This window comes from Ambystoma mexicanum, chromosome 1q, assembly GCF_040938575.1.
Source record: "Ambystoma mexicanum isolate Mex_15411 chromosome 1q, UKY_AmexF1_1, whole genome shotgun sequence".
Lineage (NCBI taxonomy): Eukaryota > Metazoa > Chordata > Amphibia > Caudata > Ambystomatidae > Ambystoma > Ambystoma mexicanum.
Window position 1 is genome coordinate 681,973,554 of NC_090922.1, and position 24,035 is coordinate 681,997,588.

A 24,035-nucleotide genomic window follows, 5' to 3' on the forward strand; every position below is an offset into this window, starting at 1 on the left:
TGTGGTCTAAAGGCTGGAAATAATGGGAGAAGGGTTGTATGGAATAAGAAAATAATTACGAAATTCAATAACCTGGTTTTGGGTAACCTATCCAGAAGGTTGCCTCATATTACTAGAGGTGAAGACATCGATTTGTGGGGATTCTACTATAATACTATATTGTCATGTGTTTATAAAATTAGTAGCACCAGTGATAGGGAGGTCATAAAACCTAGGATGAGGGTGGGTGACTCCAGAATTCAAACCTCCAAGCGTAATAAATACAGTGAAATTAAAGCCTTGAAGAAACTGCCCATTCCTTTTTTCGAATTACAGCTTAGAAAGAAACAAATTATATTGAAATACAAAAATCTGATCAAATCACTGAGAATGGATCAATATCATGAAGCACATCAATTGATGATGCATAATCTTTGTAAGGGCAGAGATGTTAAATTTTGGGCAACTATTAACTCTATGCTCATGCCTGCAAAAGACAAACTTAACTGCCCGATCCAAGCAGAAGTGTGGAGTGCCTTTTATAAGCAAAAGTTTGCTTTACCTGTTGACTTTACAAGGGAACAGGACTTGGATTTAGGTCCCCCCGTGGTGGAAGACTGTGGGTGGGATTTAGAGGATATTAAATGGGCCATTAATAAACTTAAACCTTCTAGAGCACCAGGCCCGGATGGCATTCCCCCCTTCGTCATAAAGACATCCCCTGGAATATGGGCTGATTTGCTCAAAACTATATTTGATGATATTTTTAAATACCATACTATTCTTAAAACCTGGGCCCAGAGTATTATTGTCCCTATATTTAAAAAAGGGGACGTTCTTAATCCCATGAATTATAGACCTATAGCCCTTTTAGATGCAGCTAGTAAGGTCTTTGGCATTCTACTTTTAAGGGACATCAATAAATTTACTAGAAGGAATGCCTGCTTCAGTAAATTTCAGGTTGGCTTTAGAGAAGGTTTGGAAACAGACCTGAACGGAAATATTTTGGCTCATTTAAGAGATACAGTCCATCAAACTAAAATGGGCGAAGTCTATTTGGCATCCTTGGACCTCTCTAACGCTTTTGACGGGGTCATCAGAGATAGACTGTGGACCAAAATGTTAGCAATGAATTTTCCACGTAAGACTGTTCAACTCTTGGCTCTATTACATAGAAATACCTCTGTCAGGGTGCGCTTATCTTACGAAGGTTCCCTTTCTGATGCCATAGAGACTGAGGTGGGGGTTAAGCAGGGCTGTTCACTTGCACCCACGCTCTTCAACCTGTACGTCAGCGATGTGGAGGATATGTGGCGGGGTCCTTCCATCGCTCCCGTCAGGATGGGAAGTTTGGTTATTGAGTGGATGGCCTTTGCGGATGATTTCATTCTTTTTGATCGTACCCCACGGGGTCTTCGTAGAAGGATGGATATTTTCTATCAATATGCTATGATGAATAATCTTTCCCCCAATGCATCGAAATCTCGAACGATTGTAATCTCTAAGAAGAGAGTTGTCGAATCTTATGTCTGGAAGATGGGGGACAATCTGGTGGAACAGGTGCAGGCCATAACATACTTAGGCTATAATTTTTCTAACAATTCTAGCCTAAAGAGGTGGAAATTGAGTCTTGTAGAAAAAGCGTCTAAATTAAAGACTCAAATGAAATTTTTGAGGGTTCGAGTATGTAAATTTTCGCTCCTACCCATTAGACGTTTCTACCTTGCTAAATGTGAGCCGGTTCTTTTATATGGTCTGGATATCTGCACCAAGGATATGAGTTCCTATTTAAATGTGGTTCAGGGAAAATTATGGAAGGAAGTAATGGGCCTTTCCATGGCAATCCCCAATGCCATTATCCGGCACGAACTATGTCTAGTCTCACTCAAAGCCAGATATTTGTGGAGACAGCTTTCTTTTTTTAGAAAAATGAATGATCCTCTTATAAATACCCTGTATGAGTTGTTGAATAGGGTGATTAAATCTGGGTCATTCCAATCAATTAAGGGATTCAGCGACAGAATTAATTCTCTGTTATATATTTTAGGCTCTAGTTTAGACGACTTGGTGCAACGACCCGGCCTAGTTAAGAGACTATTATTCAAGGCGGATTGGGTGGATACAGTCAATGAAATAGAGTCCTATGCAACCTATAAGGAATATGCTAAATTTGTACATGCAAGGGAATGTATCCCCCTTTATTTACTTAGATTCCGCTGTTATAGGGCGAGAACTACATTTATGCGTTTTAGACTTAACCAGATGCCGACCCTAAAGGTGCTTAATTATATTTTACCTAGCCTTACATGTCGTTTTTGTGGAGAAACTGACATGTTAGAAACTCTCAAGCACCTCGTCTTAACATGTGTCCATTTTGGGTCGAAACGAGCTCTATACCTCACTGATAGATTTGACGAGGATATAGAAATGTCGAAAAATCTGTTCTGGAGTCGCTGCATGTGGGGTGTTAATATCTCCCTAACTCTCGCTTTGAATTTATTGCTTCAAAATATAACGGAGGAATTGGAAGCCAAAAATAAAGAATTAATTGTGTAGGTACCTATAGGGTAAAAACGGGTAATGATATGAACAAGGCATATAACTTTTATGTAATTTGATTTTAGGGCTGGGAAGGAATCTTTTAAGAATTTTGTAAAATGCTGATGTCTTAGATGTTTTAGATGAAATTTCTTTCTCTGTTTCTTTTTTTGTATGGTATGATAACTTTTTCTCCATCTTATATATCAGTGCCTTCTTATATGCTTATGTATTGGTTGTATGAAAGGTATAAATGTGTTTTTCCTTTGTGTTATATGTTGTATAAGGTTTTATGCAAACTAATAATACAACAATAAAAAAAAAAAAATGGATACATCAATGAAATACAGCAAGCATAATATGTACAATCTATGCAGAGTCTAGTTCAAGTATATGCAGTAAAGGGAATGTAAGTAAGCATAGGTAGGTCTTACTGATCTGTAGACTTTGTTAGTTAAGTCTGAAATTCAGGTAGGGTTGGTCTTCTCTGAAGCGGTGTAGAATGGAGTTCCAAAGTTGGGCCGCTTTGACGGGGAAGCTGCAAACACCAACTTTAGAGAGCTTGAACCTTAGGATGGTAAGGCAATTGGTGTTGGGTAGTCTTGTAGGTCTAGAGGATGTTCTCCTGTGTAATCTATCTGTGAGGTAGCTGGGGGCCGCATTATTCAGTGCTTTGTAGGTAAGGGATGCCGTTTTAGCAGGATTTTGTTGTGGGTTGAGAGCCAATTATTATAGCGCCTAATCGCAGATATGTGCAATCTTCTTGCCACACCAAGTGCCACTCTTAGGGCATTGTTTTGGAGGATTTGTATCCTCTAGATAATTGATTTGTTGGTGCAAATGTATAGGGTGTTGCAATAGTCCAGCCTAGAGAGTATGAGGGCTCTGGCTAGGATCATGCCATTGTCATCAGAAAGGAATGGTTTGCCGGTTCTGATGAGCTGTCATGCTTCCCCGATGGAAGCTATGGCATTCCAGGAGACTCCATTGAAAAGGCCATCATGTTTTTTGATGTTCTGCAATGAGTGGTCTAGTGTTTTCCAAGATGGCCGTCCGCTCCTTACACTGGTGGCTGTTCTGTCAGTCCAAAGCGTTGCACTTTCGGTATTTTTATTCCAACCTGCCAACGCTAGTGGTGTTTCCCTCTTCGAGCTAACGCTCCCTTGTGAATCTCCTCTGACTTCGCACCCTCCACTGTGCGGTCGTCTCTTCGATCGCTTCTCTGACTCTTGCCTTGCCTTGTGCTTCTCTGGCGCCCCTTATCCAATTACACTCTCCTGTTTTACCTGTTCCCGCTACGTCTCTCGCCTTGCCCGCGTTTATCTTTACATCGGGCAGCTTCCTCCCGACTTCTCAGTATTCTTCCGCATACTACTCTCTCCCTACTTTCCTTCGGCTTTGCTGTCCAGCTAGAATTTATTGCCTTACCTGTTGTTCCTCAGTCACCTGTTGGGGAGGTCGTCTCTTCGGATCACCTCTTCAGTCGTCCTCCGTATCCGGATCTTGTGAGAAGGAACACTTCATTCTTCGTGTCACATCAAGAAGGATCCATCCCAGGGTTTTTTCAGCCATCAGGCTTTTTCCCTGCTTTGAGGACGGGCTCTGAGGAGGCCTTACGGTCTGGGCTTTAACCTCCCAACAGCGTGGCTTCCAACGGAGCTCGGCCTTATTTACATGACAAAAACAAGGCTAAGGAACCCAAGGAATCCCGCAGAAGAAGAAGGACCGTAACACAAGAAGACGCTATTGAAGAAAGAGGTGAGGAGGAAGGAGGGAAGGATTGTGGTAATTCTGACATGACTTTTCAGGTTTAAGTGGTGGTGGAGGCCATGATTTCACTTGTTTGGTGAAGGAGAGTGTGGAATCAAGGTAAATCCCCATGGTCTTCACCTCCTTGGCCACCTTGATGAGGTTGCCATCAATTATAAAGGATGAATACTCCTGGCAAAGTTTCTTAAAGTTGGTCGGTGTACCGAGGATGATAAGCTCGGTTTTTCATTCAGGCAAAGGCCATGGGTCGCCATCCATGCCTAAATGATGAGATACACTCTATTCACCAAGGCCTAGTCCTCGACGTGATCCCCGGAAAGTGGGAGGAGAATCTGAGTATCGTCTGCATAGTTAGTGTAGGTGATACCCAGAAGGTCCAGATCGTCGAAAAGGGGCTTGGTGAATATATTGTATAGAATAGGGGAAACACAAGAACCCTGTGGAACACCGCACGTGATGGGGATGGGGTCTGCCGCTGCAGAGGGGGAGAACACTCTCATAGTCCTGTCACCCAGGAATGACTCAATCCATTGTATGGCCTCTTTGGAGAAGTGGGCAGCTGAGTCTAGGTGACTGCATAAAACCTTGTGGTCCACAAGGTCAAATGCAGCCGACAGGTCAAGCAGTAAGAGGAGGGCTGTTTTCCCTTTGTCTCTTAACTCATCGACCTTTGTCTTCAGGTTGATGAGGGCAGTCGTGGTTACATGTTGGGGCCGGAAGCCTGATTGTCGCACCCCTAAAAGTTTGTGGGCTTCCAAGAATTTTTGAATTTGAAGGAAGGCAATCTTGTCAAGTATTTTGTTGCAAAAAAGGAACTGTTGTGATCAGCCGGTAATTGGTAGGTATGAGAGGATCAAGAGTTTGCTTTTTTAGCAGTTGGAGCACCCAGGATTGTTTAAGGTTGGTGGGGATAATGCCAGAAGCGAATGAGGCATTGATAAGTTTGGAGATAAAGGGGGCCAAATCTCATCCAGCATCCTTTATGAGCTGGGCTGGGCAGAGGGCGCCCTGGCAGTTGGAAGGCTTGAGTGAGAGAATAACTTTTTCTACCTCAAGAGTGGTTGTTTTAGTGAAATTAAAATGGGAGTCGGATGGAGTGTCCTTAATGGGAGGGTCGGGGGACCTGTTATTAAGATGGGACAAAGAATTAAGTGATGCTTATTTCAAGGCTATTTTATTTTGGAGGGTAGAGACTTTTTTAGCAAGTGCCTGCTCTATGTCTGAACACCAAGTTTTATCTTTAGTGCAGATTTCAGGGGTAGGAATAGGAGACTCTGGTTCCTTAAGGATGGTGAATAATTCCTTCATGCTAGAATTTACGTTGGGAATGTGTTTATTGTAAGAGTTGTGTTTGGCCAGGCACATTTCATTTTTGTATTGGGAAGAGATATGAGTTAATTTGGTTCTGTTGGCTTCTGAGTGGAGTAATCTCCAGTGGGTTTCACAACTCCTCTTTAGTTTTCGTAGGTCTTTTAACTGTGGGGTGTCCCACTTGTTCAAGTGAGTTTTAGGCTTGCTAGGTCTAGGGCAATGATGTCGAGTGATGTTTGCATGATTTTATTGAACTCGTTGATGAGTGTTCCTGGACCTAGGTTGTCAGCAAGCGAGTTAAGGGTGGGGAGGATAGCAGGGATCACTTTATCCACTGTGATGCTCTTTTTATTTCTTGTAAGGCAGGGTGGGGCGGTAGGGGTAACTGAAGGAAGTGGTCTAGAAGTAGAGAGTGCAAAAGACAGGAGGAAGTGGTCTGTCCATAGTTGTGGAACAATGGAAATGATGTTGGCAGTGCAATTATAGTCTGCCACCCAGTCGAGGGTTCTCCCTTTGTTATGGGAAGGATCGCAAACTTTTTGGGATAGGCCAAGTTCGGTCAAGATGTTGGAAGTGGCTGTGGCATGTTTATCTAAGGGGTCATTGAATCCTTGGTTAAAATCATCTAGGAGTTGTCTCTGTCCTGTCTAATGTCCTAAACACCTTCCTTATCAAGCCCTTCGCTCAGCCACCTCCAACTCTCTGAGGGTCAGATGCTTCACCAAGCAGAGAGTGGGGGTTAGATCTCTATCCTCTGCAGGTATCTCCCTCTGGAATGGCCTCCTTACTACTCTCAAACTTGAGCTGGACCACATGAAGTTCCAGAAGCAGCTCAAGATCTTCCTCTTCACTTCTGATTTCTCACTCGCTCTCCCCTGCTGACCAACTTGTATGCTGCACTGACTGTCTGCCTGGCTACCCTCAGAGTTTCATGGGTACCAGACCCATCCTTGACCAGAAGCCCCTGCAGTGCCTCCAAGGCTACTGCGCACTGGGGCTGTATCTGGAACTCTACAGTCCCCTGCCTCCTTGTTCTCACCCAGAGCTGTGTTTCCCTGGCTGCACTTACTCAGAGCATTGCTTGCCCTGATTGCACGTCCCCCTTCCCTCCTCCTGGCACTTCTGCTCTCCCTACCCCCGTGCTTTGTGTCTCACTCTTGCACAATCTGAATGCTATAAGGCCTAGTAAGATTGTTTCTTTTATCCTCCCTCTGTCTTCCCTCCCTTGTCTTGTTGCACCTAGAAACACTGGTGTACAGGTGCGTTATATCATATCCCCAAGTCCTGGTGCAACTCTGCCCTAGATGAAAGATGATCCTGCCTCATTGCTGCTGCCTCCTGACATTGGCTCATTAGGGTTTCACAGAGCCCCCATCCAACGAAAGAAAGAAAGAAAGAAAGAAAGAAAGAAAGAAAGAAAGAAAGAAAGAAAGAAAGAAAGAAAGAAAGAAAGAAAGAAAGAAAGAAAGAAAGAAAGAAAGAAAGAAAGAAAGAAAGAAAGAGAGAAAGAAAGAAAGAAAGAAAGAAGCACCTGAGCCTCAACTTAAAATAAGTGTTTCAGCTCCTTAGGAAAAAGTAGTGATAGCTGGTTTTCTAACCCCCACCCACAGTGTTTTCACAATCTCTTCCAGCCCTTGGCTTTGTCGATTGGTCACAAAATCCAAATCAAAAGCGAAATGTCTCTCAGCTTTGGTTAATACAATATCCTCATCAGGTAGTCCGATTACTGTCCAATTTATCCCTTCTTCTGGGATGTTTCTCTCCCATCCCATCAGGAACGATAGTCAGAGGCAGCTGTGTTATACGGTGTGGCCTGACATTCGTTTCCTGTTCAGCCTCCTCTCCTCTAATGCATCCCTGAAAAGGAGCATAGTGCAGAGAGCATTACGCTTGGCGTTTCTCTTGTCAGCCTCTAATCTCTGCGTATTATAGAGACCAGCAGTAATCTTAAATCTTTAAATCCTAAATCTTTTGGAATCCTGGTATCGTTGCTGCCTCAGACGCCTTGAGGTGTCTATCTGCGGAGAGTAGCTGGCGTTCGGGTCTGGGATTTAACGCTCCTGGTCCGGGGGGTGCCTCTCTGCTGTGTGCGGCGGTGTCACTCCTGGTTCTCTGTCGGGCTGCGGCAGCATAGAGTCTAAGCAACCTTTCATCTGCCGGTCTTGAGACCTGTGTCTTATTGTTGTCCTAGCCGCTATATTTGCCTAGATAACATTCCATCTGAAGACTATGGACATTGGATCCATTCCCTCTCTGGGCTGGGTATGTCAAGTCATCTTTCTGATGTTACAAGGAGGCAAGAGTTCTTGGTGTGTCCTTTACCATTCACTCCCCGTCAGAGAGATAATGGACTATCTGACGTCCCGGCACAAAGTGCCAAACGGAGGCAGAAGCTCTTTCAACAGCAACTCTCTATCACTAAAATACTGCATGTCAATAAAGACATGCTGAGTGATCTTAAAAATGATGAAAAAGCGGTACGTTCACACTCATATTCACCAGTGTCTCCATGGTGCAAAGTAACTAATTTCTATGAGCAAGGAGGGAGTAATGGTACAGTCTTACTGAACAAGGAACACAAGAGGGCAGAAAGTCATATTTTGATGGAGGATCAGTTGGGGGGAGTCCAAAACTCTCAAAATGCTGTCCAGATAGGGGATGCATCAGCACTAATTCGGATTTGGTGGTTGTAGACCCCAAGTCACTAACAGCCTGGAGTCTATTTAAGGAACAGATTTTGCTGGATATTAACGCATATTTTAATATGGAAGATTTTCAAAGACTGATGTTGCTCACAGGCTATAACAAGTGCTCCCCATTATTCTGTCACCAGCAGAAGTCTTTACAATTAGAAACAGTAGGATCTGTAAAACTGTTACAGTCCTCCCTTTTCCAGCATGGGGTCCACCAAGGCTGCCAAACTGATGGGGTAATGCCTTCTACCTCAGCCTCGCCCGTACAGGCAGCGTCTGTTGTGGACGTAGTTCCCTTGATTAATGATCCACTACGGGAGGTTCATGATAGTACTGCTCATACTCCCGGCCGAACTTTCACTAAAAAACCAGCAGGCCCGACCTCTAAACAATTGTCTTTTCGCAGTGTGCATTCAAAGAAGCAATTAATGCCCAATATTGAGAACATAGGCATTACATCTTTCGTCCTGGATCAAAAGAACTTTATAATAACTAATGTTGGGAAAGTGGAAGGGACAGAATCCCAAGAATCACTGAGAAATAAAGTACTTGCTTGGTTACGGCAAATAACTGGGCCAGGAGTGGTCCGAACACTGGACTGGAAGATTGTCCATAGGACCGACCTTAGTAACTGGTGTTCACAGCAATTCAGTGACTTTGTATTAGCGGGCTGTGGTTCTAGTAATCCCCCCTCATATCTTAGAGCTTGCAAATACATCCCTAGGGGCGGTTTGAATTGCAAACTGATCCTCTAGGCCCCACTTTTCAACTGTATACTTTATTTTGCATATTCTGTTGATGATCATGATCAATTAGTATCTATGTTTTGGAATTTCTGCATAATTCTAGTATCAATGGCCCTTATTTTTCAGTGCTTGTGCACTACCATTTAGATCTTTTTTTAAAAATATTCCTATTATTATTTTCTTTATGTTTTTCATGTTTTTGAAGTTATATGTTATATCTGCATGCACCATTACGCCCAAGGGTCCATTGTGCGCACAATAAATAAATTAAAAAAATTTTAAAAAAATTAAAAATGTATATCTGGGTACGTAGATATTCACAACAAAACAAACAAAATTAATTATGTGTTGTTTTTGTGCTATTCAGGGTTGTAGCTTAAGGTAGGCTGTGGGCCTGCTCTGGCCTGCTTGGTTTATCTCCTCTCACCCTCTCATGGTGTGTTTGATCTCTCATTCCCGGTTGGCTCACAGGCCTGCTCATCCCTGCTGTATCTGTCTCTTCTTTCACCCACTTCTGGGCTATCCAGTTTCTCAGCCCATCACGTGATATAGCTTTGTTCAGACCTGTTAGGTATGTTTCTTTCAGCCCTTCGTAGGGTCTTCAACCTCTGATCCCCAAGTGAGCTATGGGCTCGTTCATCAGAGTTTGGTGTGTTTATTTCACCACCTCATACGGTCTTCAACTTCTCAGCCCCACGTGGGCTATGGGCTCATTCTGCACTGTTTGGTGCATTTATTTCACGTCCCATGGTGTATACAGCTTCTCAGCCCCTGGTTGGCTATGGCCTTGTTCAACCCTGTTTGGTGTCAGCCTCACCGTCCTTTAGCCTGTCCCCCTCTGAGGCTGCCTACCTTGTTACCAGAGGTGGAACTCGGTACTGGAGTCCAATTCTCCGGCCTCTGTGGATTAGTGACTCCTCTTCGGTCAGCATGGTCAGCTGTTCAGCTCTTCTTCTCCCCGTTCGGGACTTCAGCGTCGATGGATAGGAGGTCAGTACTGTTTGCTTCTTTGCTCACTTCCTGCCTCAGAAGCTCCTGCCTGTTTGGGGTCTCTGCCTTCGTTGAAGCGACAGCATTCCTCACAGAGTCCTCTGTCTCTACCCTCCAAGTCCTCTGTGTGTCTCTCCGTCCTTCATCGGAGGGACCCCCTGCCATATCTGCATATCTGTGCAGGCTGGTGTTCTGCATTCTCCAGCATCTTTCCCCTCTGTCGGCTGGCTTCCTTCTGGTTTGAAGGTCCTCTCAAGAGTGAAGAAGAGAATTCCACTGGTCATCGGTTTCTCCACGAGGCAGTAACAAGTACAGGTCAGTAACCAAGCTAGTTTGTCTAAACATTGTACATTATTAACAACTGTACATTATTAAATTGTCCAATTACTAAATAACCAACAATAATTGGGGTCTTGGAATGGAAGGGAAGGGCGATGAAACCCTGTTGGGCAATCCTTCATGCCAGAGGGGCAGTCATCCATAGTGGGAACCCACTTGTTTCATTGCCTAAGGAAGGTATTGCATAGCGGGCTTACCTCCCTAATCCCAAAGAGGGTGGCTACCCCTTGTAGCAAAGGGATTTGTCACACCACGTACTGCCTGGCAACCACTGCTTGTTGATGGGGCCTCCTCCTCCTTTGCATATTCCACACCTGAAACATATCAGCCACCTTAAATCAGTAACGTTTCCATAGAGGAAGACATGTCGCAATGCCAAATCTCTGTATCCCATTAACCCAGAGCTTCATGTATCATACCAGCAACATCCTCCCTAAGAACCAGGCAATTGCTTCAGTTCAGATAGCTTTATTCGCCATAGTCACAAAAGCATGACAATATACAATCCAGCAAATCACAAACAAGCATAAAACGTAGATAGATTAAAACAGTACATTAAGCTAAATATAATTTTGACTTCATCCTCTTTACCGCAACAGATAAGTACATCGTAACAAAGCTATATTCAAAGGCGAAAATTCATAATCAAATGTCTTGCAGTAGTTTAAAACAGGCAGGTTCATTCTCGTTTCCACAATTGGTTAGCAGTTCTCAAAGTGAATGTGCAAATTCTTGTCCCTTCTGTTGATCAGTCACCCCACCATACTCTACAACATATATTAAGTGCACCTTAAACATTCAGTTTCATGATGAATACAAGTGGAAGTCTAAGCACTAATTTATGTCAGCTCGAGACACGCTCCATTTGCTCCTTCTCCAGCTCAGCTCTTGACAGATAGTTTGCCACAATATGGACTGCTAAACTGTCGCCTGACATGCAGCACAAATTCACAGCCTGCAGTGTATGTCTGACATTTCTAGCTTTGAACAGGGCCTTCAAATAGTTTAATCTAATGTCTACGTACAGGGGTCAAATAGGTAAAAAGTGAATCAGGCATTTTCTCTGCGTGTCACGATAATGGCAAGTGGGTGTGCGTCCATGTATTACAAACCGGGACTAGAGGTAAAATGCCTAATCGCATCCTTATGTAAAGTGCTCTAATGGTTTTAAATTGCATTTCCACAAAGAGCATGTATCATGTGAAAATATCATCTGAAAATGGCACATGAAAAGGTACACCCTAGCTATGTCAAACATAGCACTAAATAGATGATCCCTCAGCAACTCAGAACGTAACACAATCACCAGAGAATAATTACAACACTCACATACCATGTGTCACATTCAGCCACCATTTTATGGTCCCATAGCGCCCACAGTGGTTGTACGTGTAATTTATTGCCAAAGTGCATGCTGTAACCCATATAAACCGCACATCCCCTCATCCCCTGTTCGGACATGCATTTACCCAAATAAACAAATAGGTCATTTTACCTCATCACTGCATAAAACCCAAGGAGACCCTCAGCCATCAGAGAGAACACTGCACACAAACATTTCCACTCCTCTCACATTTTCAAACAACCCCCCGACCCCCAGATAGCCAGTGGGATGAGGAACACGAACCATATGGAAATGAACATGTATTGTGTCATGTGTTTGCAAATGGTGGGGTGTTCCCAGTCATCTGTGCTGCTACAGATGACTCTCCCTGGGCCACCAAGAAGCAAATGATGTAGCGATGAACTTGAGAGCCAATGAGTATTGCTGGACACTTGTGCCCGTGCCCATGTCAGCATGAAAGAAAGGAGCACAGCATGTGAATATGTGGCTAGTGCATGCACTTCCATGCATCCCAGTAGACACAGTGAGTATGTGAATATGGCTGCATGGTCACTGTAGGAACATGTCACACTGACTATGACGAATTGCATTCTGCCTCACAAGAGTAAAATGGTGAGTAGGGGTAAAATAGCCCACTCATCCCTCACACTTCTACAAACCAAAACACAATGCAATCATAAAGGTAAAACAGGGACAACCAAGAGATATACCTCCTCTGCCTTTTGTGATAATGCAGTCTGAGGGAAGGCTATACTCTTAAAAGGGGTGTGAAGATGAACTAGTAGTGACCAAAACAACACAGTATCACAGTCCAAAATAAAAGGAATGTCCAAACAAGGTTACATAAAAATATAAATACTTTACTAAAACACACCATTTGAAAGAAAGAGATTACTATACGAAAACCCACCCCAAAGGAAAGAACAGAAAGATATAAAAAACACTGAGGAAAGTAGCACTCTCAGCATAGTTCCAGGGGTGATAGGTAAGGTACTACCATAAAAAGGATATTTAGTTGAAAACATGAGCAATCATAACCTAACCAGTCTCTAGGGTCACAGTAAATGGATTCCGTTCTTAATGGGATGCCACATCAGAACCAGTTTCGAATGTTGATGCCAGCTGATCAGATTCAGTCAGGAACCTAGGATCACGGAGGCCCTGTCAGCAAGCGGCCATCAAGTAGGGTTGAATGCAGGTGCTCTGTGCAGGTGAATGGCAGTAGTTCAAGTGATGCAGGTCGGGCGGTCCCAAGAATGCTTTGCAGTTGGCAAAGCCGAGTCAGGACTTTAGCCTTTGGGAGAGGTCGGCGAGTGATGCTGCAGCAGTTTGAGATGGCGGGCAACGGTTGTCAAAGTGGTGATTGCGGGTGCATCGAGATGCAGTCAATGATGTGGCAGTTCTCGGGCTAGCTGGGTCAAGCTATTGTATGAATATAGCAATCAAAAAAGGACTTTTCTTTGGGCAAATCCAGACAAAAATTTTTCGTTATAGTATTTAGTTGTTGGTTGTCTGCATTGGGTTTATACTTTTATCTTGATTGCTAGAGATAGAGAGTAAAAGTTCCAAAGGTGAGTATACTCCTGGTTGCACCAAACCATCAATTTAGTAAACACCTTTGTGGTGAGAGCCAAATGATCTTATTTCCACTCCGTTAGTTTTCATATACACATCCTTCATTATTTAACACACTCAGAACTCTGTACACGTGTTTCACCTTTTTACAGTCAAAGGGCTCCTCAAGAGAGAAAGTTCAACATTCTTAGACCTTTGTATATTTGCGTATAAACTCAGTAAAAAAATTGAAAAAAGTTGTTTGAAAAAAAATGGAAAGACAGAGAGAAAGTAATGCTTGCATTTTTTGAATATCAACCCCCTTTATACATCCTTGTTACTGACTTCTTTTTTATAGAATAGGTTTTGTTTCCAATTTTTAAAAGTGAGTTTGCCTTATTTTTGCTATTTAAAGCTAGAAAGTGGCTTGGAATATTAGTTTTTATAGGGCTACTCACCTATTGCTACACACTTGAAGATCCCGGTGTGTGCTATCTTCTAGTTTTAAAATGTGTCTTACATTCTATAATCATAGGTCTTTTTTAATGTACAGGTCGTTTTAGTTACTGGAACTAAGTGAGGAAAGAGAAAATCACCACTAAATAACTGTAATGAATGTGCAAAGCAGCTGAAATAAAATTGCGCTTGTAAAGGGATTTCAATCAGGGACACATCCAAGTCTCGCCCACCATGTAGTGCACAAATGAAACCCTTATTTATTTTTGTCTATAAATTCAATATTCTGAATGATATACCACTCATATCACACCCTTCTCAAAATATCCCCCAGGTCACGCTGAACCAGGAACCAGTCTAGTTTGGAACGGTAAATATGTATTTATTTATTAATTAGAATTTAAATCACAATATATTTTAATAAGTAACAACAATCACCAAGGGGGTGACAGAACACTGAATAATATCTTTAATGCACTGGGAATCAGGTAATGAACACAAAAAGAATGCAGCACAGAAAAGGATACTTTTGGGTTGGTTTGGAGGTTTGGAACAGATAGCGCTATGGTTAGAGGTTACCCCTTCAACAACCCTCAACCCACCAATAGGCAATTTAAATAGATGTGAGGAGACTCGGGAATAATACAGACCAAACAGAATATCACTCCAACCTTCCCACCTTTAACACAAGAGAAAAACAGATTTTATTTTTCAACTGTCAGAATGACTTTGAAGCTGGCTTAGCAAAAACACTAACGGGCCAATTCATGGAACAAACGTGCGCCGAAAATCCCAGCGCAAGCAGGCGCAAGGAGGCGCAAGCATGAGAAAGCAAGCGCACGTGCATGCGTGCGATTCAAGGAAGGTGCTGCGCTACTTTCCCACTGGTTGTGCGCCAAATCCGTGCATGGTGCATGCTGGCGCACACGTCTCCAAACAGCGTCCGCTAAGCGCACAGCGAAAGCGCACATACCACAGCACACACAACAAAAGTAGGCGGAACAGGGGGCGTAACACGCGGAATGGGGAATAACGCGTGAAAAAGAAGGCGTAACTGGGGAAGTACTGCTGGGAAGTACACGGAACGCCCACATGCATCCATACCACACGTATTCATGGAATCGAATAGGGCAAACCTGCGCACGGGCAAAGACACGCACAGGCCTAAACACGTCCGCCACACGAAGGCAGGCGGTAGTGTCCCTGCGCATTACAAAAGTGTGCACAAATAAAAAGCATGTATATACTGAGTGGGGTACGTGTATTACTGGGGTTCGCGGGTAGTTTCACACGCGATTGGTCCTGTGCGAGTGGGTACGTGTATTCCTGGGGTTCGTGGGAAGTTTTACACGCGAAAGGGCCCTGTGCAAGTGGGATACGTGTATTACTGGGGTTCGCGGGTAGTTTTACACGCGAAAGGGCCCTGTGCGAGTGGAGTACGTGTAATACTGGGGTTCGCAGGAAGTTTCACACGCGATTGGCCCTGTACGAGTGGGGTACTTGTATTCCTGGGGTTTGCAGGAAGTTTTACACGCGAAAGGGCCCTGTGCGAGTGGGGTACGTGTATTACTGGGGTTCGCGGGTAGTTTCACACGTGATTGTCCCTGTGCGAGTGGGGTATGTGTATTCCTGTGGTTCGCGGGAAGTTTTACACGTGAAAGGGCCCTGTGCGAGTGGGGTACGTGTATTCCTGGGGTTCACAGGAAGTTTTACACGTGAAAGGGCCCTGTGCGAGTGGGGTACGTGTATTACTGGGGTTTGCGGGTAGTTTTACACGCGATTTGCCCTGTGCGAGTGGGGTACGTGTATTCCTGGGGTTCGTGGGTAGTTTCACACGCGATTGACCCTGTGCGAGAGGTGGTACGTGTATTACTGGGGTTCGTGGGAAGGTTTACACGCGAAAGGGCCCTGTGCAAGTGGGGTACCACTCATCTTCTGCCTTGTGTGTAGAAGAACGCGTAGCCAACTCCCACCCGCTGTGAAGTAATAGCGTGTGAACCACAACGGCTGGAAAACACACACCCACACCCCATGAAAAGCATGTACAGAGCAATGGAAAGCCACGTGGGACCTTCAACCCGTACCAGGGCAACGCCCATGTGCGATACGTCACTGACGCGCTTACGTGCTAAGGGCCTTTGCTCCAATGAAAACGCGTACGTTTGCTGACGCGCTTAAGCGCTAAAGGCCTTTCCTCCAATTACACGCTGCTGTGCAATTTTTTCATGTGCCAAATCACTCTGTATCAAGCTGGCCATGCGAAAACACACGGAAGACCACGCTCCTGCCCAGAAGGCCGAATTACTGCTCCCCAGAGCCCCGAGCACGCTCCCACCTGCAATCTGCTGCTGCCTGACTGCCTGATGCCCACGTGCCCTGCCATTTGCTGCCTGCACGTCAGCCAGGGGTGCAGTTGCTGTGACCACCCCTGCTGGAACTGAAGACTCCCGACTGGGATTCCATCGCTCCATAGCCCAGCCCCAGAACCCAGTTGCCCACCCACTCCTGCCTCTGGGGTTGACATGTCCAGCAGAACACCATCAGACAGCACTGGCAACCCCCAGCCAGAGAGGCAGAGGGCCACCAGCTTCAGTGCCAGGGAAGTTGGTGTCCTGGTGGAGCAAGTCCTGGGGCAGTATGATGCCCTCTTTGGAAGTTTGCGCGCCGACAATGAAGGACGGACCAGGATCTGGATGGACATCGTGACTGCCATCAACGCGGGGGGGGTGGCAGTCCGCCACTTACATCATGTCAAGAAGCGCTGGGAGGACTTCAGGTCCAGGACCTTCAACAAGGCCCGGCGCCTCGCAAAGGCAGCGGATGCCGAGGGGCACCGGGGCCAGCTGTCGGACCACCAAATGAGGGTCCTGGAACGCATATGCCCAGCGCTCTACGTCCAGATCTTTGAGAGGCAGACCCATCTGGAGTCAAGCGGTAAGTGTACATGCAGAGTGATTGGACACTGTGCGTGTCGTGGTATGCTAGTAGTGTGCAGGTTGCACATGTGTTTTTGTAGGGCCATGTAGGGATGTGTATGAACATGGGCGTGAGACTGCCACATGTGTGTCCTCTCATGTGTGAGACACATTGATGGTGTATGTGTTGGTAAGCATGCTGGACAGATGCAGGTGTGGGAGCACACATGTTTGAATTTCTGTGTATGTACATTGGCATTGTTGTGGCATGGATGGTGGTTCCTAATGCATGTATCTGCACTGTGTACATGTGCATGTGTGTGTACTTGACAAGTGTGCAACTGTGATGCAACATGGATGCATGTGACACTGATATGTAGAAGGCTGAATGGCAGATCTGACATGTATGGCGATCTCATCACTGCAACAGTTGGAGGAGATGTAGACATGCATGTAAGTGTGGTGGCGTGTGTGCATGTCTACTGCACTCCCTGGGTTTCATGTGATGTCTGGCTCACCCTTGGATGCTCATGCTGTTGTATGTGTATGGATGGTGCTGGCTGTTGTGATATGGCTGTGGAATTGCTCATGTGTTTGAGTTGAAATGACATGTGTGTTGGGGATTGTGATGCCATGTCTGAAGTTTGACACTGCCACTCATGTGCAACTGTCATGTGTGTATCAGTCATTGTACAGTGCCCTGATGCCTATGTCCTATCTCTCCCTGTCTGCAGCGTCAACTGATGAAGAGGGCAGAGAGGGTTCTGTGGAGCACAGCGGCAGGGATCGCACCGCCAGCCGGAGACGCAAGGCCCGGCTCCCCTCCCAGGTTGTCATCTCGTCAGGGAGTGAGGAGTCCAGGCCGCAGCTGCCGAGGGTAGGTCCAAAAGGCGGAGGTCGGAGTTGGACTCCTCGGCAGCAGAAGGGGCAGCTGAGACCCCACAGGGTCCGACAGAGGAAGATGGCATGGAGTCATCCAGGTTGGTGGGGGTTTTGGTGGAGGAGGAGGCCGTGCAAGGGACAGACACGGGGTCTGGAGGTGGGGATTCCACTTGTGCTAGTGGTGCAGTGCAGGGGCAGGGACAGGAGGCAGCACGGGCCACTGCGGAGGTGCCTGTGTGTAATCCTGTCCCCGATCCTGTGACTGCATCATCCTGCACCAGCAGGGATGCCTACGTCAAGACCCGTTTTCAGTGAGGGGATCCGCTTACAACAATTGGCCTTCCTCTCCCTGCAGACGTGGCTATCCGGGACCGGGTTGAACCTGTCCTGAGTGGGATGGCGTTGCGTCAACGGGGCATGCAAGGTGACCTGCGGTGTTTCGAATGCCTCGTTGACCGCATTGACCTACTGGGACGGGTCACCAGGGCCAGATTCCTCCGTTTGCTGGACCTTGTTCTGACCCCCTCCTCACCTGAACCCCCTATGCGCCAGTCGTCCTCCATGCCATCTTCCTACCTATGTATCACCTGGGTACCCTGTGGAGCTGCCTCTGACCCTGCGGCCAGGCTGGTGGAGGACACATCCCTGCCACAGTCGGGAGTCGGACGTCCAGCAGGGGGGGCCACCTCAACAACTGCACCCCAGCCGGAGGAGGATGTGCAGGCAGCAAGAGCCAGGGCACAGGCAAAGGCACAGCAGCAGCAGCAACAAGGTGGGAGCCATGATGGCTCGGGGCCTTCAACATCGGAGAGGCAGGCATCGGCCGGAGGGCAGGAGGACCCAGGACTGGAAGTGTCTTCCGTGTGGCAGCGGTTAGGCCATGCTATAGATGCAGAGCGGCGGCAGGCGGAAGAGGCGCAGCGCACCATGGTCAGGGCGGAGTTCTCCATGCGTCGGGCGTTGAGGCGGGCAGAGTGCTTCGAGGTGACTCGTAGGGAGTTGGAACAGGCCATGAGTGCCTTGCTGCGAGACCTCGGGGCCAGGGCAGAGTCCCGCCTCCGGGACATCGACATGGAGTTCAATGATGCCCTAGCCCGGGACACCACAGAGTGAGCCGCAGGACTTGCCCGCCGCCATTGTATATGTTAGGTGTCCTTTCCTTTTCTTTTTTATTTTGGTTGCGCTTGGACAATGCACCACGTTTTTGTATATAGTTTTTTATTAGGTAGTATTTTTGGTAGGTTTCATTTCATCAGTTGGGCTCATGGACCCTAGATTGTTCATTTGCACATAGTTCACCATTGGATTATTCACTTTTTTTTTATTTTCACCATGGAGCAATGGATTTCACTTTCTTTTTTCCCTTTTTTATTCTTTTACGGACATGCAGCATTTCTTTAATTAATCCCATTGTTGTGTGTTTTTTTAAAATTAAATTCATGTTGTGTTTGATACATTTTTTTCTTCATACTTCGATGTGTGGTATTATCTCATTGGTGTCATGCATGTCATGATATGGGTTTTCACATTCACTTGCACCCATTGTGTGTGAGTGATGGACATGTGTTCATTTACATACTTGCCTTTGGGGTTGTATCATGTAATTGCCTTTTCTATGTGGGTGGATGCAATACTTGGTTGGGTCTTTGGGCTGTGGAGGCTGGCCATAAGGGCCATGATTGAGGATCGTCATGACGTGGGGGCAGGGGGACATGAGTGGGACATGAGTGGGGGCCTGCTGGCAGGTGCCCTGCACTGCTGGGGGTGGGGGTGCAAGGGGACATGAGTGGGACATGAGTGGGGGCCTGCTGGCAGGTGCCTCACACTGCTGGGGGGTGGGGGTGCAGGGGGACATGAGTGGGACATGAGTGGAGGCCTGCTGGCAGATGCCCCACACTGCTGGGGTGTGGAGGTGCAGGGACACATGAGTGGGGGCCTGCTGGCAGGTGCCCTGCACTGCTGGGGGGTGGGCGTGCAGGGGGACATGAGTGGGACATGAGTGGGGGCCTGCTGGCAGGTGCCCTGCAATGCTGGGGGGTGGGGGTGCAGGTGGACATGAGTGGGACATGAGTGGGGGGCTGTTGGCAGGTGCCCTGCACTGCTGGGGGGTGGGGATGCAGGGGGACATGAGTGTGGGCCTGCTGGCAGTTGCCCCGCACTGCTGGGGGGTGGGGGTGCAGGGGGACATGAGTTGGTGATCAGTAGTGCAAGCTAACATGTGGCTTGGCTGGGGGGCATGCCCATGGTGGATGGGCTGCCTGTGGGACATGACCAGGGGTGCAGGGTAGTCCCCGGTGGTGTGGGCTGCCTGCAGGGGCTGTGGAGGGTGTAGAGGGAACACCTGGGAGGACCCACACTGCCAATTCACGTGTAGGACTCCCCGCGCACCCCCGCGCACTCCCCGTGTACCCTGCTCATATCGCGTGTGACACTTCACGCGAAACCCAGTTATACACGTACCCCACTCGCACAGGCCCTTTCGCGTGTGAAACTTCCCGCAAACCCCAGTAATACACGTACCCCACTCGCACAGGGCCAATCGCGTGTGAAACTTCCCGCGAACCCCAATCACGTGTGAAACTTCCCGCGAACCGCAGTAATACACGTACCCCACTCGCACAGGCCCTTTCGCGTGTGAAACCTCCCGCAAACCCCAGTAATACACGTACCCCACTCGCACAGGGCCAATGGTGTGTGAAACTTCCCAAGAACCCCAGTAATACACATACCCCACTCGCGCAGGGCCAATCGCGTGTGAAACTTCCCACGAACCCCAGTAATACACGTACCCCACTCGCACAGGGCGAATCACATGTGAAACTTCCCGTGCACCCCTGAAATACATGTATCCCACTCGCACAGGGCCAATCGCATGTGAAATTTCCTGCGAACCCCAGTATTACACGTACCCCACTTGCACAGGGCCAATCGCGTCTGAAACTTCCCGCGAACCCCAGTAATACACGTACCCTACTCGCACCGGGCCAATCGCATGTGAAACTTCCCGCGAACCCCAGTAATACATGTACCCCACTCGCACAGGGCCAATCGCGTGTGAAACTTCCCACAAACCCCAGTAATACACGTATCCAACTCGCACAGGGCCAATTGCGTGTGAAACTTCCCGCGAACCCCAGTAATACACGTGCCCCACTCGCACAGGGCCAATCGCGTGTGAAACTTCCCGCGCACCCCCGAAATACACGTGCCCCACTCGCACAGGGCCAATCAAGTGTGAAACTTCCTGTGAACCCCAGTAATAGACGTACCCCACTCGCACAGGGCCAATCGCATGTGAAACTTCCCGCGAACCCCAGTAATACATGTACTCCACTCGCACAGGGCCAATCGCATGTGAAACTTCCCGCAAACCCCAGTAATACACGTATCCCACTCTCACAGGGCCAATCGCGTGTGAAACTTCCCGCGAACCCCAGTAATACATGTACTCCACTCGCACAGGGCCAATCGCATGTGAAACTTCCCGCGAACCCCAGTAATACACATGCCCCACTCACACAGGGCCAATCATGTGTGAAACTTCCCGCGCACCCCCGAAATACACGTACCCCACTCGCACAGGGCCAATGAAGTGTGAAACTTCCTGTGAACCCCAGTAATAGATGTACCCCACTCGCACAGGGCCAATCGCGTGTGAAACTTCCAGCGAACCCTGGTAATACACGTACCCCACTCGCACAGGGCCAATCGCGTGTGAAACTTCCTGCGAACCCCAGTATTACACATGGCCCAATCGCACAGGCCCTTTCGCGTGTGAAACTTCCCGCGCACCCCCGAAATACACGTACCCACTCGCACAGGACCAATCACATGTGAAACTTTCCACGAACCCCAGTAATACACGTACCCCACTCGCACAGAGCCAATCGCGTGTGAAACTTCCGGCGAACCCCAGTAATACACGTTCCCCACTTGCCGTGCTGGTACAGGGTTAGCGCAGCCCTTTGTGCTGGATTGGGGATTTTGATGGCTTTTCCCTGCGCGAGGGGCATTCTTGGGGGCGTAACTCGTGCTGCTGCAGGGTCGCTGCGCCACTGTGCGCCACGCCTGGTTTTGGTAGCTAAAATCCATGAATACGCTGTGCGTGGAAATGGATTTTAGTGCACGCGGCTGGTGCAGAGATTCGCACGCGCACACTGTGCACCAGTCGCATGCGCCACTTGTGCGCTAAATTCTATGAATTACCCCCTAAATGTGGTAAAAAATGCCCATATTATTATAAAATTCTATGGGAGCCGCTTTGAACAGATGCAAGCAATCACAAGCAATGATTTTATCAAAAGAAAACAATTGGAACCTCAAAGGCAAAGTGGTAAATCATTTAAAGACAATTCGCACGTGTAAAACATTTTCAAAATGTAAATTCACGGCAAACCTTTACTATGCGATTTTTGTTCAACACGGGTCAACTGTGGTTTTAGGTTGTGGAGATAGCTAAGGATGTTAGGTATCAGTGGGAATTGAAAATTCGTTTCTATCTTTAAAACTGAGGCAGTTATAGAGGTTTAAGTGAGAGGTGTTTTTCGAAAATAAAGACATGAATTTGGACAAGAATTTCAGTTTAGAACCAGAAATATGGATTATGCTTTTACTCAAGACTAGAGCATGCAGACTAGACAACCAGGTTGGGACGAAGTATGCTCAGAGATTGATTCATGACTTCAGTAACAGATACCCAGCGCCTTCCCCAGAGGAACCAGTCCAAACACTCGAAGTGGGATTTATGTATCAGAGTTACGCAAATATAAATGACTATGAAAATGACACTTTAGCAAATAGACAGGGTAAATAGCACTAAAGATTTTGACACTTGTACTGGTTATGGAAGTAAGGGTAGTTCAGAGATTAGGGTGGAACAAGATAATGCACGGTGTACAATAGTTCTCTAGCATTGTATTAATACTCACAATCCACTGGGATTTAAGATTTTAGGCCCGTCAAGATTCTGGTCAATGGATCAGGTCTATCAAGGAAAGACAGCACATCAGCCAGGATCAGCTAGGCAGTCGCCGGAACTGCACGGAATCTGCCCTTCTTGTTTCTGGATATTTCAGATCAGCGTGATGGCGAGTTCATCAGGCAAGCATTATGGTAGCAAGCCAGATAGTTTCAGGGTGCTTCCCCACACCACAGCACTCCACTGGGTTGTAAGGATTAGTTGAGGATTCATTATTAAGGATTGAGGCCTAGCTGAAAATAGTTCAGCTACTGCTTGGCCTGGTGATTGGCATCTGGATCTGGAAGGATGTTAAAGGCTGGATGTTGAATGCTGGATCAAAGTGCTTCGCTGGAATCAGAAGATAGAGTGTGCGTGTGTTGTCACCTATCTCTATTTATCCTTTCCAATGACATCACAAAAATGGGTGTATGGGCTGGCTTAACTAAACTTGCCCTGTGAACTGGGATTGGATCAGAGCCTCATCTCCGCCTTGCATCCGAGTGATTGGATCAAAGACAGATGATGACAAGTTTTATGGTTTGATTTTTACAATATTTGAAACCTCCCCTAGCCACTAGTATCAACATTGAATTTTGTCCTAAATACATATTTATACATTTGTAACCTCTATGAAAATCACATGCAAGGATTACGTATTTTATGGAGTATCTGTTCATCAAAATCCCACAGCTGTGAGACCTTGTTTCGCCTTTTTGCAGCATTTTGTCCATTTTTCCCTGAAAAACATTTCCCAAACGTTCTCCAAATTTCCACAAATATGCATGTTTACCCTAGGAATGTGTGTGCAAGGTTTAACAATTCTAGAATAAATACAGTTCCCCTGAAACCACTTATATTGCCATTCCTGTTCAGAATATGCTACACAGTTCTACCACATTTTGAAATGTAGGGCCAAAAATTACAGTAACAAATTTGCCCTTTTCATATTTTTCGCCACTTCTGATAGTGAGTTATAAGTCTCTAAGAAATGTTCATTACATATTCCTTAGCAGCAAATAGTCAGCCTTTTGTCTGTCTCTGGAGTTAAGAAGCAGCCCCCACCTTTGAGATTTCCTTCTGAAAGCCTAGTTTATGACCTTTTCCCACGTCCATTTCCTGGCCTGGAGTATCTGCCATTGTTCAGTCCCTGGCTGCAGACAAAAGTCTGTCCTACCCCACAATATCATGTGTCAGTGAGCATCTGTTGAGAGGAATGCCCTCCCCTTGGGTGTAAACCTGTTTTTCAACCTCTTGCAGGCCCAGCCAGCCTAAGTTAATTTCTTAATTTCTTGACTTGAATTCCAGCATAAAACAAACTTGTTTCATCAGATGCCATAGATAAATTACATTCTTAGATGTAAACCTGTGGGATCAAAACAACTGAGATCTGTGTTCCTTTCAGCAACAGTCGGTTCATATATGCTAAACCGTAAGATCTTTAGTTTTAGACAACTTTAAAGTTTCATCAGGAGAGCCCATTTGACAGGGGCTGCCACTCACAGGTAGCCCAGTGTGGCAGCACACAGATTTGTGACAGGAATTGTTATTCACAGGCAA